We start from the raw sequence: 20201 nt of genomic DNA on the forward strand, positions 1-20201 counted from the left end.
CAGAGATCAGCAGGTGGGGGGAGGGGCTGTGTGTCTGAGTGGCGAGATTGAAAGACCACGGCAGCCAAACTGACACTCAGTAGTTACTGTAACTACTGTAGGTTATTCATCATCCAGTGTGATGACATGGTACCGGTTTTGATTGCATCAGACAGAGAAGAGAAGCTCGTTAAGCTAGCTAGCTGGGTTGGCTATTTGTGGCTACATAGGCTGCGCTTTCCCTAGCCACATTTTTCTCAACTCCACAATGTACATCAATGGATTTGCATGGAGATGAGTGTGTGGACTGTATCTCTGACTACATCGAGCCGCTGTCAGGCGATACTTTAAAAAATAAATAATAATAATTCTTAAACACTTACCTATGTCCTCTGTAGCTGCCTGCCTTTCTTTCCTTGTGGAAATTATTTAATAAAATGTACTATTTAATTAAATATTAATCAAATATGCGGAAACTGTCCGTGGTTGTATCGACTAACAGAGACTCTGTAGTTGAAGGTACACTCCGCCCACATTTGTGCAACCTAACTCCGAAGGCATACAGTGCCTTGCGAAAGTATTCGGCCCCCTTGAACTTTGCGACCTTTTGCCACATTTCAGGATTCAAACAAAGATACAACTGTATTTTTTTTGTGAAGAACCAACAAGTGGGACACAATCATGAAGTGGAATGACATTTATTGGATATTTCAAACTTCTTTAACAAATCAAACTGAAAAATTGGGCATGCAAAATTATTCAGCCCCTTTACTTTCAGTGCAGCAAACTCTCTCCAGATGTTCAGTGAGGATCTCTGAATGATCCAATGTTGACCTAAATGACTAATGATGATAAATACAATCCACCTGTGTGTAATCAAGTCTCCGTATAAATGCACCTGCACTGTGATAGTCTCAGAGGTCCGTTAAAAGCGCAGAGAGCATCATGAAGAACAAGGAACACACCAGGCAGGTCCGAGATACTGTTGTGAAGAAGTTTAAAGCCGGATTTGGATACAAAACGATTTCCCAAGCTTTAAACATCCCAAGGAGCACTGTGCAAGTGATAATATTGAAATGGAAGGAAGGAGTATCAGACCACTGCAAATCTACCAAGACCTGGCCGTCCCTCTAAACTTTCAGCTCATACAAGGAGAAGACTGATCAGAGATGCAGCCAAGAGGCCCATGGTCACTCTGGATTAACTGCAGAGATCTACAGCTGAGGTGGGAGACTCTGTCCATAGGACAACAATCAGTCGTATATTGCACAAATCTGGCCTTTATGGAAGAGTGGCAAGAAAGCCATTTCTTAAAGATATCCATAAAAAGTGTTGTTTAAAGTTTGCCACAAGCCACCTGGGAGACACACCAAACGTGGAAGAAGGTGCTCTGGTCAGATGAAACCAAAATTGAACTTTTTGGCAACGATGCAAAATGATACGTTTGGCGTAAAAGCAACACAGCTCATCACCCTGAACACCTCATCCCCACTGTCAAACATGGTGGTGGCAGCATCATGGTTTTGGGCCTGCTTTTCTTCAGCAGGGACAGGGAAGATGGTTAAAATTGATGGGAAGATGGATGGAGCCAAATACAGGACCATTCTGGAAGAAAACCTGATGGAGTCTGCAAAAGACCTGAGACTGGGATGGAGATTTGTCTTCCAACAAGACAATGATCCAAAACATAAAGCAAAATCTACAATGGAATGGTTCAAAAATAAACATATCCAGGTGTTAGAATGGCCAAGTCAAAGTCGAGACCTGAATCCAATCGAGAATCTGTGGAAAGAACTGAAAACTGCTGTTCACAAATGCTCTCCATCCAACCTCACTGAGCTCGAGCTGTTTTGCAAGGAGGAATGGGAAAAATTCAGTCTCTCGATGTGCAAAACTGATAGATATACCCCAAGCGACTTAAAGCTGTAATCGCAGCAAAAGGTGGCGCTACAAAGTATTAACTTAAGGGGGCTGAATAATTTTGCATGCCCAATTGTTCAGTTTTTGATCTGTTAAAGAAGTTTGAAATATCCAATAAATGTCGTTCCACTTCATGATTGTGTCCCACTTGTTGATTCTTCACAAAAAAAATAGTTATCTTTGTTTGAAGCCTGAAATGTGGCAAAGGGTCACAAAGTTCAAGTGGGCCGAAATACTTTCGCAAGGCACTGTATATCGTGGAGTTGAGAAACCCTGCTACGCTACCCGTCCCCATCCTACACAATTACAACAACTCCATTCTAAATATTAAGCAGCAGCCTACCTGTTGGCTCATGGTTGTTGTAGACAATTCTGTCATTTCACTTTTAACTGCGTCATTTTAATTCCAACATGCATGTCACGGCACCCAGAGACCAGTGCCACTTTGATGACTTGTGATTGGCCGACAAAATAAGCTACACGTGCCAGTCGTGAAAAATCTGAGCAGCAGCATAAATGAGAATGTTCTCTCTACTGTTTGCTTGATAACTCTACCTCTTATCTGTTTCAGACTCACACCATATGTTGTACTGATCTTTGACCCAGAAGCACACCAACAGACTGACGATGTTGCTTTCCTAAGAACAACCGGTAATAAATGCATTGCTCTTGTATGATTCTTGCTTGACCCATTTGATCCTTAAGTGAACTGTATTGTTAGTATGTGAATGTCTTACGCCCATTGTTTGGGCGATTTTGTAACTGGGTAATTTCTTAAGTGCATAGCAGACGGTACATGTACATTGCTAAATATAATACGCTTTTGTGTTTTATATCCAAAGCGACTTAGTTGTGCGTGCGTACATTTTTACGTAAGGCTGGTCCCGGGAATTGAATCCACTACCCTGCCGTTACAAGCGCCATCCTCTACCAACTGAGATACAAAGGACCACTGCACCATTGACCTGATAAGGGGCAGGACCCTTTGCCCAGTATCGTGCCGGCCCAAACTCCTAAGGGGTTGGGGTGTACTGCTAAGTCTTCTCTTTCAGTGGGCGCTTTATATAGAAACGCACACCACACACTCAATGAAACTAGGTCAGTCGTAGCATGTATGAGCCTAGCTCTCTGGTGGTGTGGTGGTGTTAGCTGACCTCTGATTATTTGCATTGACCCCAATTTTAAACCAGGTAAATAATGGTGAGGAAACATTGCTGTATGTGGGAATATACACTAGTGCATTACACACACACACACACACACACACACACACTCCCTCCTCACTGAAAGCCTCTTAAACCTAGAGAATGCAGAGTGAAACCTCAGCGCCTTGCTCCTGTTTACTGTCCATTGACTGGTGCACTGAATATTTCAGAGGCAAGGCAGAAATGCTGTTCACTACCATTCCCTCCCTCTTCATTTCCGTATGAAGTGTAACTCAGTGAAATTGTTGCGTTTTAAATGTTGTTCATATAATCTTTTAAATTTAGCTTATAAAAGGTGTCATGCGCATGGCTCCAGTTATGCATTTGGTTTGCTTACCTGCTAGCTATAAGTGGCTAGTTTGCAAGATAAAGCTTTTTTATTTTTTTACAGCAGCAGAGACGATCCCCTCATGGATCAAGATCCCTGCTGCCTGATATTTGTTTTGTGTGTGCGGCAAACCTTTTTGAGATATTGCAATTACATGAAGTAGAATTTTTTTTTACGGTACCTTGCTCTTGTTAGCATTTAGCTCGCATCCGCTATGGGAATTCATTGGTACTCTTTTAGCATTTGTTACCACTATTATGATTCATTGGTACTTTTTTAGCATTTGTTAGGACTATTATTTTATATATATTAAATAAATAAATGTTTGGAAAGAAATGGCACTGCCGGTAATACCGTATGGTACAGGAACTGTATGAAGGTATGCAAATGTAGATACCGACCAACCCTAGTTCTTGCTGTGGTGAAAAATCAAACTATTTTGTTAGGCACGAGCTAGCGGATTGATATCCAGTAGTGAGTGAGGGATGCACCGTTTTCCTTATTTTAGAAAGGGGGAAGAACAACAGGGAAGAGGGGTTGCACCAGATGGGGCCCTATAAAATCTGTGAAATCAACTTAATGTATGGAACTTTATTGGACAAAGATTGTTAAGACATGAACAAAATGCTTAAGGGATTTTCCTTAAACTTTCTCAAGAGGCAACGGCACACAAATGCCCCTCTGTGTGCATGTTTGTCAGTCGTTAATGATGACAACCGTTCCATTTACCAGAACGATTTTGTCAACCTGGCTTTAGAATGTCCAATGTTGTTTTTCTATTAAAGTGCAATTTTGAGAGCGAAACCTGGAAGAACTAAACAAAGAAACCATTTTTCTGCAAAAATTCTGATGGAATTAGGCATTGACCAGTTTATTGATTACATTTTTGTACCTTTAAAAAAAATCTAATGTAAAGGGAATACAGTGGTCTGGATCTCTTTGTCATATGTAGCTATAGCCCTCTTTGGCACAATAGCCAGTGACAATATGCTGTGTTAAAATTTCACAATGAAACCTGACAACAATGGAAAGCGGGAAAGAAACGATTGCATGGTAGACATTCAACTAATGAAATTGAACGTGTGTGTGAGATTTTAGGGGCACTGTGGGATAGCTCGGAAAACTTGACGTGTGGCAACAAGGGGTCGTGAGCGACAGACTCAGACAGCAGATGCCAGGATAGAAGGGAGAGGGGGACATGGAGATATGGGGGGGGCGGAGGCCATCAATCAGATTTAACTGTGACCTGTAACCTTTTACCCCCTTATGACCCTCGCATTCTGGGTGAGTGCGGTCTGTATCACAAGAACTGGGGTTTACTGGAAAATGGAAGGAAATGTTTGGGGAGATGGAGGGGGGGGGGGCGACGTTGGGGAAAGTGCGGAAGCGAGACCGACGTTGGGAGATGGCTGGAGATGGAGGCGCTATACGAATAAAAAAAATCAATTTCTATTCTCTTCAGCTATCTGGGACCCAAGAAGCATGTTGACACAGAGATGGACTGTGTGTGTGAGAAAGATGGAAACATATCATTCTGTTCCTGTCTCAGCTCTCAGCATCCTACTCTACTTACCTGTATCAGTTGTAAACCTTAGAAGTACTATTATTTACCTACTCTAGCTGTCTGTGTGCATGCTTCAGTAGTCTGCCCTGAATGATTCTAGTCTATACGCAAGATGACCTATTCTCATGCTGATTATCAAGTAGGTCCAGCTGTGGGATTATTCTTTTTTTGAGCGGATGGTATCACTTGGAGCTGATTTTTCTGGATTTTATACTTCCGTGCTGCCAGTTGGGGAACCCTGCTGTAGAGAAATTTCCTGTGCCCTTACATGGTGTTGGAGAACATTTATTCACAGTCTAGAGAGACTTAAATTGTGGCTGGCCCCTGAACGTACGTGTGTGTTCACACGTATGGGAGGAAGGATGATGGATGAGCAGAGGGTGAGTCTTCCCTCTGTCCCCCTCTCCTCCCCATCCCTTTCACCATCACCCTCTCCAAACGGAACATTTCCTCTTTCTGTTTGTTTGCCATCTGTCTGGGGTCTCTTTGACGACTGCCAGATGAGCGTCCCTCCTTTCTCCACGTCCTCTCTCTCCATCCTCTATCTGAATCCTTAGGGCTCTAGTACCCTGCATTGTTTTTCTTATCTCCATTCATCCCCTTCTCCCTTTCTCACTCCCTTGGGCCTTGTGTTGAACGGTTGGGAGGCTTGGTCTACGACGTGTGTTGGCAGAAGATGGTTCACACACACACACTGGCCTCTGAGCAGCATACTGACAATATGGGATACTCTGGTCCCTATTCTTTCTATATGGGGGGGGGGGGGGCTTGTCCTGCAGATTAACCCCCTCACACACTTTAACGAAGCACACCCCTACACTCACCCCTTCATCCCAGCTCACACGCACACACACTAGTGATGCGTGGGTCAGCTGTTTGTTCACCTGCACCCGCCTGCAATTACTAATAATCCATCCGCAACTGGCTGACTGTGAAAATCTGAGTCCCGACACTAACCCGCTAATATACTAAATGCACTGTAGGCTACAGCCAAATATGGTAGGGGGTGCAGGATTTTTGGGGGGGATATGTTTCTGCTAATAATTTGACATTTTGGTAGGCTATTTGTTAGTCAGCTTGTCTGTAATTGGATACATTCAGCTTCTCTTCTGTCATATGTGGCCTTACATGCTGAACACACCGCTTGCATTATGCAGGCTAGTGTTGCAATATGAATGTACATCTTATTCAATCATTTCATCCAAACTGCTCGCTCGTGTCAACGAGTGTCTGCATTGCCATAAATAGAACTTGGTTATTTTTTTGGGGACGCTTGACACGCTGCAAGTCCTGCCTCTCCCATCTCATGGGTTTTAGGAGGATATACCCATGTGAGTGATTGAAAGATGAACTGAGGCCCACACACCAGTCCAGTTGGTGGTAATGCACCTTGAAATTGGTTGCCAACCGCCATGTAAAGTCCAAAGAAGGAGCGATTACTAGAAACTAACTCAGTTTACCCTTTTTATCTGTGGATTAATTGTCGGAGTAGAGGAGCTTGTGCATTTCAGGTAAAATAGCAACCCAATGTTTATATCCCAGGACAAATGAGCTAGCAACAGCAAGCTAGCTAGCTAAATTGCCAAAAATGTTTCATGTGTTTCGACCTGTCCCCAAATTGAATAGTTGGTTCAGAGTTTGAATGTTTTTATTTTATTTCAACCTGCGTGTCCTGATCGCATCAGGAAACATAATGAAACAGTGTGCACAATAATGGAGCGCGACGTGCCTGTTGAGTCTTTGTCCCTCCCCTTGTTCTGGTCTCGACATTTAAAATGATGCTCGAGACACTTTCCTCACACATAAGCAGTAACCTCAATAACATTGTCAGGACGTAGCAGTGGCAATTTTCCCTTCAACTGAAATCATTAAGGTTCAGTATTCCTACCACCCCCCTTAAATGCACACGTATGGGATGGCAGGGTAGCCTAGTGGTTAGAGCGTTGGACTAGTAACCGGAAGGTTGCAAGTTCAAATCCCTGAGCTGACAATGCAAATCTGTCATTCTGCCCCTGAACCCACTGTTCCTAGGCAGTCATTGAAAATGAGAACGTTCTTAACTGACTTGCCCACTTAAATAAAGGTAAAATAAAAAAATCCCCAATTCAGTGTAAGTCAATGTTGGGATGAAAACCTCACACATCCCATCATAGGGCTGACACTCCTGCAGAGCACCCCCAAAAGGAGGGTCCTCACCAGTACCTGACTGGTACACTTGGCCACACCCTTACAAATGAAATATTACAGGCAGAGGTGTATTCACTTAGACTACCACAGAGATGAGAAGCGGCTGCTCGGCTATTGAAACCCATTTCATGAAGGTCCAGATGAACAGTTATTGTGCTGACGTTGCTTCTAGAGGCAGTTTGGAACTCGATAGTGAGTGTTGCAACCGGGGACAGATTTTTACGTGCTTCAGCACTCGCTGGTCCTGTTTGCGCTTGTGTGCTCCTAGATGGTTCTACGTCACAGTAACAGCACTTAGTTGACCAGGCAGCTCTTGTAGGGCAGAAATATGATGTTGGGAAGGTGGCATCCTATGACTGTGCCATGTTGAAAGTGAGTGCTTCAGTGCAGGCCATTCTACTGTTTGTCAATGGAGATTGCATGGTTGTGTGCTCGTAAAAAAAAAGGTTTTCTACACCTGTCAGCAACTAGTGTGGCTGAAATAGCCAAATCCACTAATTTGAAGGGGTTGCCATGTCGTGCATGTCTAACTAATAGGCAACTTTGAACCAAACCGTTTCCCTCCTATCTTTGAACACACTGTAGTTACTTTCTAATTCTTTCTTTGAAACAAAAATCTGAAACACAAGCGTTGGTAATGTATATTATGTTTAGCCTACGGTGACTGCCTACATTGTCGGCCGTTTAACCTGCGTGGGCTAGCCTCCGTGGCTATAATGGCTAACGGTGAGTAATTTTAGTGTATGTGTGTTGGGGTAAGGTCAATGGGGTTAGAAGTATATTTGACTCAGTTGATCTGCAGCGAGGGCTTGTTTTTACAGTGCTACGCGTTTCCCCTTTACCTCGCTCCACCGTAGAGGGCTGAGGTGGGACTGGGAGGGTGAAAGGGGGCGATTGAGTAGTCTGTGTGTGCGTGTGTGGTGCAGAGAGGTGGAGGTTCAGGCCCGGTGTGGTGTCAGTTAGTGCTCCCCGGTGGTCCGCGTGGCCCAGGAAATAGGAAGTCCACTCAGATACTCTGTGCCTCATTCATGACGATGGAACACTCACGCTGTCTGTGCTGGTGCCGGAGGGATGTGTGTGTATACTGTGTCTTGAGCTGAAGTTTTTATTTGGTCTGTCTATGGCAGGAAAAAGCTGTCAAACTGTGTGTCTGGAATGGAGCACATAAATAACTGTTTAAATGCTGCTGTATGTGTATGAAATCTGTTTGTATTATGTTGTATGTCTAAATGTGTGTTTTAGATTCTGCATAAAGGCATGATTGTATGTATATGTACCTGCGTTTCTAAAGTATATACCATATGGGTAAGTGTATATTTTGTACTATATTTTAATATAGGTATAGACTATGTGATTGTAGAAGTGTGGTGTTCTATCCGTGTGTGTATTTTATGCGTTTGCGGAGTGTCTCTCGGTATCTGTATGGCAGAGGGGGTTGGTTGGGCTCAGATGGGGTGAGGGAAATGAAATGGGCGTGTGTGTGTGTGTGTGTGTGTCCCCCCCCCCCCCAGCCAGTCTGTCTGGTCTCCGTCGTAACCCTGCTTGATGAGATCAGAGGGGTTTGGCTTTCAGCATGAGGCAGCCAGCCTTCCCTCTTATCCTTGTCCTACTGTCTCTCGCTCACTCACTCACTCTCGCTCTGTGCTGAACCTCTCGCTCTGTGCTTGTGCTGAACTGAAACTAACTCTGAGAAGAAGAGTGCTCGATAGCGACAGGCGGCGGATGCCACCGCAACAAGAAGAGTCGCCGAGGGCAGGAGCAGTAGCGATAGCGGCCGGACGGCTTAGCTTCTGCCAGGCAGGGAGGGAAGAGAGGGTGGGTCACCTCTAGGGAGAGGGAGTCTTTTCCCTCAGCAGGACTCAACTGGCTTGTGTTCTCTTCTGTTCTTTCCACAACGGAGAGAGGGAGAGCTTTTATCACCGCTCTTCTCTTGATTAGTTTTTTTTTATCGGCTTTGAGGTGGAACATGAGACGCGGAGTTTCACAGAAGAGCTGCACTGCTGTTACTACTTACTGTAAGCGGCCTGTTTAAGACTGTTAGAGAGCGCATGGTAGCGAGGTGGATGGCTTTTGTGAAAGTTACGGTTTTGTGTGCGTGAATGAGGGATGCCGACACCTCGTGATGCACTCTGTACTGTTTATTTGACTATGTACTCCTTATCTAAGAGTTTATTATTCACTGTGTGTGGCATCCTGCATCTCTCTCATGGCTGACCAGATTTCTCCCAGACGCTGTGTGTTTCCTTTCTTCCCTGTCCTGTCTTTTCCTGTCGTCTTTAATTTCCCTAATGGACCAGAGGCCCCAGCTGTACAGGATACTCTTCCCCCCTCCGCTCCGTGTGTGTCGGGAATTCTCCCATATACTGTCCTCGGATTTCCCTCCCATTACTGACACTTAAAAGCATATCTACTCCTGAATTCTATCTATTCTAAAACCTGACAAAACCTCTGACTTCTATATATACCCCCCGCATTCATCTATGGTTTGTGCCACAGCTATAGGTTTCTGTTGTCCTACCATGTTTAGGTTAGAGGGGAGGGGGTAAATCTGAGCTGTGCTGCTGGGATGGTTAGATAGGGGGGCTTCATTCGGACTTCATCTCTTTTGTTTTGTCAGCTGCTGACCTCTTGCTTGGCTTGTTATCGCTCTCTTTCTCTGTCTGCCATTATGTTTGTGAGTCTCTCTCTCTTTCGCTCCCCCTTTCTTAGATAAGGTGATTTAGAGAGTAGCAGAGGTTGTGGTGGGTTTCTCTGGCCCATACTGTGTGTTCAAATCCCTATTGTTTGTGGGGGGGGGTTCCGGAGGAAAGTCCTTGAGCAGTGACTAACATTATGCTTGGGAGAAGATGGCTGTTAGGAAGTCGTGTTCCATGTACATTTTGGGTTGGTATGCTGTGCGTGTCTCCGCAACGCTAGCATGCAACTGTGTGTGTGTGTGTGTGTGTGTGTGTGTGTGTGTGTGTGTGTGTGTGTGTGTTAAGTGCCTTTCTATGAGTTCATACCACTGGCTTCAGTTCAGCTAAACCTAGGATATGGCGGGACGGGTTAGGGTTTACTCTAAAATGCTATTTGGAGAACAGAACAAATTATCCCCGCCATTCATTATTATTGTAATGTTTGTTTTAAACCTCTGTAGATCGGCATATACACTGTCAACCACTACTCAACCTTCATCATAAATGTACTTTTACTTACGCATACAGTAGGCTAAGTATTGTATAAGGCACAATCATCGTTTTTAAATCATTTTTTTCAGGCTTTGGGCTCAAAAGCCTATACGTAGGGTCTAGTCATAAACTCTGTGTATGGATGTTTTGAATTAATCATCAGGAAGCACTGTCCGTTTTTGTGTTAGGCTTTGAAACTAAACTGTTTCAACCTGCTGTTGAACTTCTTTCTTCAAATTGATCATCAGTGACTTGATATGTGATTTTCGACATCAATGCATTTGCATTGCTTTCAGTGGTTAGAGGGGCAATAGAGTCCTGAGTGTACCAGGCCATTAGGACTCGATGCTCACTGGTGAGATGGGTACTACCAAGCATGTCCAGAGTGCATAAAACGAGATTACCATGTCTCAATGGTCACGTGAAAATTTTACTGCGGTCATGACTGCCGGTGTGTCTGCCGCCATCACCTCATTTTTCAGCATGATAATGCATGGCCCCATGTCACAAGGATCTGTACACAATTCCTGGAAGCTGAAAATGTCCCAGTTCTTCCATGGCCTGCATACTCACCAGACATGTCACGCATTGAGCATGTTTGGGATACTCTGGATCGACGTGTACGACAGGGTGTTCCAGTTCCCGCCAATATCCAGAAACTTCGCACAGAAATTGAAGAGGAGTGGGACAGCATTCCACAGGCCACAATCAGCTTGATCGACTCTATGAGAAGGAGATGTTGCGCTGCATGAGGGAAATGGTGGTCACACCACACTGACTGGTTTTCTGATCCACGCCCAACTTTTTTTTGTTGTGTGTTCTGTATTCCCAGTCATGTGAAATCCATAGATTAGGGCCTCATTTATTTACTTAAATTGACTGATTTCCTTAGAGTTCATAACTCAGTATAATCTTTGAAATTGTTGCATTTTACGTTCAGTGTAAATTCAAACTGATTATATTGGTGCAATTTTTTTTAAACCAAGAGCTCAATGATTATATTAAAATGCCCATAAAGGCTAGTAATCCAAAACACATGGCATATCACAGTGCTGTGTGTGTGTTCCTGAAGACATCTCTGCCAATCAAGCATTCATTGATTGCAGCAATGCAAATTGCTTGGGCCGTTTTGTCGGCAGCATGATATAATTTGCACCCACTGATAGGGTGTAAATGCTGTTTTACCCTTCGCTGATGATTTAGTGTTGCTACAGAGAGCGGGATGAAGAAACAAAGGCACAGAGAAAGGGGTGGGCGTATGTCAGGGGTACTCAAATATTATTTGAGACGGTTTGGTCACACATTTCCTATGTGGTGAAGTTCCAGATGTCAATTATCATCGTAGAAAGAAACCACCTCGTGACCCATGCATGGTTTTTATGTTCAGTTAACATAATTAAAATCTATGGATTTAAAGCATATGTAATAGAATATATACTGGTCAAAAATGTGTGTAGACATTAATAAATGCATTTTTATAGCTTCCAAAATATTTTTTACAAGGTGGGGGAGTGCCAAGAGAACAGTGTTGGCTTCAATACAGAGACCCTGGCAGACATCTAGTGTATGTTCACATTGTTTTGTTCACGCCCCTTTTGTTGGTGGCGTGTATATTTAGCAGTTTTAAAACTTATTTCCTGCAAGTAAAAAAAAAAATATATATATATTTTTTTTTTTCATTTTGTGATGTCTCCTCTGTTCATATGAGTTGCTCAAACATTGCAACCAAATCAATGGGGACCCCTGTGGGTCTAGGCCCATGGGCACATAATCTGCCCATGATAACTACAAGGTTTCGATATGTTAACTTAACTACCATGCTAAAGAATGTTGGCTGACATGGTATAGAATCAATCCCTCTGAAGACACTTGGACACGTACTCAGGCTGACTGGCTCTAGTTCAGGCAAATGAGAAATAAGTGCACTGGCTATCCGGGAGGCCAAAGTTGGTTACTTTAAGGAGCAGTGCTCGCTCTGTGGGTCTAACCCCAAGAAGTTCTGGGAAACGGTTAAAGACCTGGAGAAGAAACCCTCACAGCTGCCCGTGTCCCTAAATGTTGTGGTTGTTACTGACAAGAAGCACATGGCTGAGCTCTTCAATTACCACTTAATTAAGTCAGGATTCCTATTTGACTCAGCCATTCCTCCCTGCCCCTCCAACATTTCCTCATCTCCCACCCCTTCTAATGCGACTATCCCCGACGCTTCTCCTTTAAAACATTTTTTTTATCCCCCTGCCCCGCTACAAAGTTTCTCCCTGCAGGCGGTCACTTGGACGAGGTGCTATAGGAGCTCCTTAAACTTCTTTAAGGTTGCTACCCGTACCATCGCCAGCCTTTCTCCAACCTTTTTAACATGTCTTGCCTTTCTGGGGAGGTTCCCATTGCTTGGAAGGCAGCCACGGTTGGTTCTTTATTTAAAGGGGGAGATTAAGCTGATCCTAACTGTTATAGGCCTATTTCTATTTTGCAATGTTTATCAAAAGTTTTGGAAAAACTTGTCAATAATCAACTGACTGGCTTCTTGAGGTCTATAGTATTCTCTCGGGTTCGCAATCTGGTTTCCACTCAGGTTATGGATGTGTCATGTTGTGGAAATTTCCTCTATTTACCAAATCATGGGAGCAAACCACACACAAGTCAGAGTTAGTTATAAAAGTCCATCTTTAATTATATAAGCTCTATAGCATTTTGACTTTCAACAGTTCAGTATCTCTAATGAAAATTTGAGAGTCCCCACACAATGGCAAAATGGGATCCTTTATAGCAAAGATATATATATATATATATTAGGGTTGCCTTGGAGATGCCATCCAATCTTCCAACGAAGCAACATTAAAAATGGCGTACGATCGGAGAGCACCTTTTTTGCCAGATTTAAATGTAAAATAGAGGCTTGTTTTTATCAGACTGTTTTAATTTATACCCTTGAGGTGCGTTCAACAAGGCTGATGTTATCAGTGAAATACGTCAGCTTTTAAACTGTTAGCTAACGTTAGTGAATGTTTAATGGCCAAAATCTAGCTGAAGAACTTCAGCATATGTGATAGCTTTTTCAGTTATCCCAAGCTACTGTTTAATTGTTTGAATCAGCATTTAACGTAATTCTCCTTTCCCAAAACCCAGAACCATAAACCAATCCTCCATATCAACAGGCATATATCAAATTGTCATTTAGATACAACCAACTCTAAATACAAACTCACGGAGAGGAGAATGAGCCTATAGGTTAAGATAGAAACAACTTTAGAGGGAGCCTTCCGGCGCCGACTGAGATGGCCGCCTCGCTTCGCGTTCCTAGGAAACTATGCAGTTTTTTGTTTTTTTACGTGTTATTTCTTACATTAGTACCCCAGGTCATCTTAGGTTTCATTACATACAGTCGAGAAGAACTACTGAATATAAGATCAGCGTCAACTCACCATCAGTACGACCAAGAATATGTTTTCCGCGACGCGGATCCTGTGTTCTGCCTTACAAACAGGACAACGGAATGGATCGCATGCAGCAACCCAAGGAAACGACTCCGAAAAAGAGGGAAACGCGGCGGTGTTCTGGTCAGACTCCGAAAAAGGGCACATCGCGCACCACTTCCCAGTATTCTTCTTGCCAATGTCCAGTCTCTCGACAACAAGGTTGATGAAATCCGAGCAAGGGTGGCATTCCAGAGGGACATCAGAGACTGCAACGTTCTTTGCTTTACGGAGACATGGCTTACTGGGAAAACGCTATCCAGGGCGGTGCAGCCAACGGGTTTCTCCACGCATCGCGCCGACAGAAACAAACATCTCTCTGGTAAGAAGAGTGGCGGGGGCGTATGCCTCATGACTAACGGGACATGGTGTGATGAAGGAAACATACAGGAACTCAGATCCTTCTGTTCACCTGATTTAGAATTCCTCACAATCAAATGTAGACCGCATTATCTTCCAAGAGAATTCTCTTCGATTATAATCACAGCCGTATATATCCCCCCCAAGCAGACACATCGATGGCTCTGAACAAACTTTATTTAACTCTTTGCAAACTGGAAAACATTTATCCGGAGGCTGCATTCATTGTAGCTGGGGATTTTAACAAAGCCAATCTGAAAACAAGACTCCCTAAATTTTATCAGCATATCGATTGCGCAACCAGGGCTGGTAAAACCTTGGATCATTGTTACTCCAACTTCCGCGACGCATATAAGGCCCTGCCCCGCCCCCCTTTCGGGAAAGCTGACCACGACTCCATTTTGCTGATCCCTGCCTACAGGCAGAAATTAAAACAAGAGGCTCCCACGCTGAGGTCTGTCCAACGCTGGTCAGACCAAGCTGACTCTACACTCCAAGACTGCTTCCATCACGTGGACTGGGACATGTTTCGTATTGCGTCAGATGGGAATATTGACGAATACGCTGATTCGGTGTGCGAGTTCATTAGAACGTGCGTCGAAGATGTCGTTCCCATAGCAACGATAAAAACATTCCCTAACCAGAAACCGTGGATTGATGGCAGCATTCGCGTGAAACTGAAAGCGCGAACCACTGCTTTTAATCAGGGCAAGGTGTCTGGCAACATGACTGAATACAAACAGTGCAGCTATTCCCTCCGTAAGGCTATTAAACAAGCTAAGCGTCAGTACAGAGACAAAGTGGAATCTCAATTCAATGGCTCAGACACAAGAGGCATGTGGCAGGGTCTACAGTCAATCACGGACTACAAGATGAAATCCAGCCCAGTCACGGACCAGGATGTCTTGCTCCCAGGCAGATTAAATAACTTTTTTGCCCGCTTTGAGGACAATACAGTGCCACTGACACGGCCTGCAACGGAAACATGCGGTCTCTCCTTCACTGCAGCTGAGGTGAGTAAGACATTTAAACGTGTTAACCCTCGCAAGGCTGCAGGCCCAGACGGCATCCCCAGCCGCGCCCTCAGAGCATGCGCAGACCAGCTGGCCGGTGTGTTTACGGACATATTCAATCAATCCCTATACCAGTCTGCTGTTCCCACATGCTTCAAGAGGGCCACCATTGTTCCTGTTCCCAAGAAAGCTAAGGTAACTGAGCTAAACGACTACCGCCCCGTAGCACTCACTTCCGTCATCATGAAGTGCTTTGAGAGACTAGTCAAGGACCGTATCACCTGACACCCTAGACCCACTCCAATTTGCTTACCGCCCAAATAGGTCCACAGACGATGCAATCTCAACCACACTGCACACTGCCCTAACCCACCTGGAGAAGAGGAATACCTATGTGAGAATGCTGTTCATCGACTACAGCTCGGCATTCAACACCATAGTACCCTCCAAGCTCGTCATCAAGCTCGAGACCCTGGGTCTCGACCCCGCCCTGTGCAACTGGGTACTGGACTTCCTGACGGGCCGCCCCCAGGTGGTGAGGGTAGGCAACAACATCTCCTCCCCGCTGATCCTCAACACGGGGGCCCCACAAGGGTGCGTTCTGAGCCCTCTCCTGTACTCCCTGTTCACCCACGACTGCGTGGCCACGCACGCCTCCAACTCAATCATCAAGTTTGCGGACGACACAACAGTGGTAGGCTTGATTACCAACAACGACGAGACGGCCTACAGGGAGGAGGTGAGGGCCCTCTGAGTGTGGTGTCAGGAAAATAACCTCACACTCAACGTCAACAAAACTAAGGAGATGATTGTGGACTTCAGGAAACAGCAGAGGGAACACCCCCCCTATCCACATCGATGGAACAGTAGTGGAGAGGGTAGCTAGTTTTAAGTTCCTCGGCATACACATCACAGACAAACTGAATTGGTCCACTCACACTGACAGCGCCGTGAAGAAGGCGCAGCAGCGCCTATTCAACCTCAGGAGGCTGAAGAAGTTCGGCTTGTCACCAAAAGCACTCACAAACTTCTACAGATGCACAATCGAGAGCATCCTGGCGGGCTGTATCACCGCCTGGTACGGCAACTGCTCCGCCCTCAACCGTAAGGCTCTCCAGAGGGTAGTGAGGACTGCACAACGCATCACCGGGGCAAACTACCTGCCCTCCAGGACACCTACACCACCCGTTGTTACAGGAAGGCCATAAAGATCATCAAGGACATCAACCACCCGAACCACTGCCTGTTCACCCCGCTATCATCCAGAAGGCGAGGTCAGTACAGGTGCATCAAAGCTGGGACCGAGAGACTGAAAAACAGCTTCTATCTCAAGGCCATCAGACTGTTAAACAGCCACCACTAACACTGAGTGGCTGCTGCCAACACACTGTCATTGACACTGACCCAACTCCAGCCATTTTAATAATGGGAATTGATGGGAAATTATGTAAATATATCACTAGCCACTTTAAACAATGCTACCTTATATAATGTTACTTACCCTACATTATTAATCTCATATGCATATGTATATACTGTACTCGATACCATCTACTGTATGCTGCTCTGTACCATCACTCATTCATATATCCTTATGTACATGTTCCTTATCCCCTTACACTGTGTATAAGACAGTAGTTTTGGAATTGTTAGTTAGATTACTTGTTGGTTATCACTGCATTGTCGGAACTAGAAGCACAAGCATTTCGCTACACTCGCATTAACATCTGCTAACCATGTGTATGTGACAAATAAAATTTGATTTGATTTAGAATGATTCCAGACACTGCCACCCTCCTTTCCCCACTGGGAAAGGTAGGGAGTAAAAGATATGTTTACACATGATGACACTTTGACCTCTCCCCTCTCAGCGGCCCATGCAACTTAGTCTTGACATAGAACAGAACTGCAACTTCGCCACAGTATTATACAAATATACCATTCTGATGATAAGTAACTTACACACATTTGATGAATATAAAACATCTTACATATGTTACCAACAAATTCTGAAACTCCCACGGCAGTCACTGCAACCTTAAAGGTCCTCAATGATGTCACCATTGCCCTAGATTCTAAGCAATGTTGGGCTGCTATTTTTGACTTGGCCAAAGCTTTTGATACGGTAGAACATTTTGTTCTTGTGGGCTGGCTAAGGAGTATTGATGCGTCTGAGGAGTCTTTGACCTGGTTTGCTAGCTACCTCAAAAGAGTGCAGTGTCTCAGCCACTGCCTGTCACCAATGCAGTACCCCAAGGCTCAATCCTAGGCCCCATGCTCTTCTCAATTTACATCAATAACATAGCTTAGGCAGTAGGAAGCTCTCTTCCATTTATTTGCAGAAGATAGTCTAATAATCAGCTGGCCCCTCCCTAGATTTTTTTGTTTAACACTCTACAACAAAGTTTTCTTAGTGTCCAACAAGCTTTCTCTGCCCTTAACCTTGTTCTGAACACCTTCAAAACAAAGGTCATGTGGTTGGTAAGAAGAATGCCCTTCTTCCCACAGGTGTTATTACTATCTCTGAGGGTTTGGAGCTTGAGGTAATGACCTCGCACAAGTACTTGGGATTATGGCTAGACGGTGCACTGTCCTTCTCAGCATATATCAAAGCTGCAGGCTGAAGTTAAGTCTAGACTTGCGGTTTCCTTGTAATCGCTGCTCTTTCACCCCAGCTGCCAAATTAACCCTGCTTCAGATGACCATCCTACCCATGCTAGATTACAGACGTAATTTATAGATCAGCAGGTAAGGGTGCTCTCGAGCGGCTAGATGTTCTTTACCATTCGTCCATCAGATTTGCCACCAATGCTCCTTATAGGACACATCACTGCACTATAGTCCTCTGTAAACTGGTCATCTCTGTATACCCATCGCAAGACCCACTGGTTGATGCTTATTTATAAAACCCTCTTAGGCCTCACTCCCCCCTGAGATATCTACTGCAGCTCTCATCCTCCACATACAACACCCGTTCTGCCAGTCACATTCTGTTAAAGGTCCCCAAAGCATACACATCACTGAGTCTCGTCTTTTCAGTTCGCTGCAGCTAGCGACTGGAACGAGCTGCAACAAACACTCAAACTGGACAGTTTTATCTCAATCTCGTCATTCAAAGACTCAATCATGGACACTCTTACTGACAGTTGTGGCTGCTTTATGTGATGTATTGTTGTCTCTACCTTCTTGCCCTTTGTGCTGTTGTCTGTGCCTGAAATGTTTGTACCATGTTGTGTTGCTACAACTGCCTTGCTATGTTAGGTCTCTCTTTATGTAGTGTTGTGATGTGTGTTCTTTATTTGCTTATTTATTTTTAATGCCAGGCCTCTGTCCCTGCAAGAGGCCTTTTTTGTTAGGCCATCATTTGTAAATAAGAATTTGTTCTTAACTGACTTGCCTAGTTAAATAAATAGTTGATTGCAAAATGGCACCTTGTGCATTCTACTGGGTTCTTTAAAAGAAAGCTGTGACCCCGCGTATTGAGTCTGTTCTGGATCCGGACAGTGTTCCGCCTGAGTATGGCTGGCGTATGTAGTATTTTGGAGCGGTGACTGGAGGGAGAGTGGCTAAATAAACTGACAGGGAAAGTTGGAGGGAGAATGATGGAAATAAACGGATAGATTGAGAGCTCTCCCGCCGTTTTCTCCTTGGCTTAATAGGATCAACGGCCGCCGTTAGCAGTGTGGAGTATCCTTCCTTATCTCTTAAAGATTAATCATCCTGTGGAATTCTGTCTATTTTGACGTACTCTAAATAATAACATACTGCGTACAATCTACCTACCGCTGGCATATCCTCACTAGAAATGATTCTCAATTATGTAGACTCTTAACTGTTGTCGAATAGTTTGTAAAGGCTTTACTCTCCACTGCAGTTCACACTTCATAGCAACAAACGCACCACTAATTGGAACCAGGGTTGCTAGGTATGTGTTGGTCTGTTTAAACACACTGTTTTGGATTCCCGTTAACAGGCTGGTCTGGGTTATTCCTCCTGTGAAGCCGACAGACCGTGATCTTTTTGGTAATTTCCCAAACATTGAGTTTTCCCTAGAAGTCCTCCATCTTGTGCTTGTGTGTAGCTGTTCCGAGGTAATGACTCTACTGTGACAAAAATAATGTCCGTGTGAAGGAGCTGTGTCTGAGAGTGAGATTGTGTGTGTCACATCAAAGCCCGTCTCCCCAGTCAGAGCATTTTGGATATGCATGAAAGCATGGCTCTGAGGCAGAAGGAACCGAGCAATGATTTTATACACATTATGCAACTGATTTTTTTTAAGCGTTGTTAGTGGGAAGGTAGCCAAGTCACCCCCACCCATGTTATACATCCCTTTGTTTGGTTCTGTCTTTTTCAGTGACTTTCTCTGTTGGTCTGTGGCCTCTCGTTCTCGCGCTCTCTTGCTTTCTCTTCATATATCCCCATTTCATCATGCTTTTCTGTCTCCCTCAAGAAAGAAAAATATGATTTAGGTCTTTCCCATCCTATATGCTGTCCTTTCTGCTCCCCTAACTGCCATACCTGTCTAGCCCAGCTAAAGGAAGGTATGATGACAAAGAGCAGACTCTCCTAAATAAGTCGTCAGAAGGCTGGGGGGAGCGAGGGAGTGTGCCAGAGATGGGTGAGAGGGAGAGCGGTCTAACTCAAACGGGATGGTAGGATCTAAATGGAAACTGCTGGTATGTTGCAGCTCTTCACTGCAACCTCTGGGTCTAGCCCCCTTCATAGGGGTAACGTGGTGTTGCAGGTCAGAGGTCAAGCACCCCCTTGAGGAAGCCGTAATGCATAGTTTACCACCCACATGCCCTGCCAGACTGGGTCTAGGCCAGCTGAGCTTGATGTAGAGGAGCCATCTGGGGGAAATGGGAGGAATGGACATGCTGTGTACACTCGAGGTCGACCGATTTAATTGGAATGGTTGTCATAAAAAACCGGAAATCAGTATTTTTGGACACCTATTTTGCCAATAAAAAAATGTACACCTTGATTTAATCTTTATTTAACTAGG

At 44.5% G+C, this 20201-nt stretch overlaps 1 protein-coding gene across 5 annotated transcripts in view; it reads left to right on the forward strand.

Annotated features, from left to right (window-relative positions):
* Positions 1 to 20201, forward strand: part of LOC124010000 (SPRY domain-containing SOCS box protein 4-like) — a 112313-nt gene that overhangs the window by 36840 nt on the left and 55272 nt on the right. For 2 of the 5 annotated variants that reach the window (XM_046322297.1, XM_046322296.1), the window contains one exon: positions 2471 to 2550. The exons of 2 other annotated variants lie outside the window; for them this stretch is intronic. The gene's annotated coding sequence lies outside the window, so the exon portion shown is untranslated. Of the gene's footprint in view, positions 1 to 2470; positions 2551 to 9005; positions 9199 to 20201 lie in introns of those variants that run through there. One more of the 5 variants, XM_046322299.1, reaches the window with a different exon arrangement.

The sequence above is a fragment of the Oncorhynchus gorbuscha genome, linkage group LG22 (assembly GCF_021184085.1).
Source record: "Oncorhynchus gorbuscha isolate QuinsamMale2020 ecotype Even-year linkage group LG22, OgorEven_v1.0, whole genome shotgun sequence".
NCBI lineage: Eukaryota > Metazoa > Chordata > Actinopteri > Salmoniformes > Salmonidae > Oncorhynchus > Oncorhynchus gorbuscha.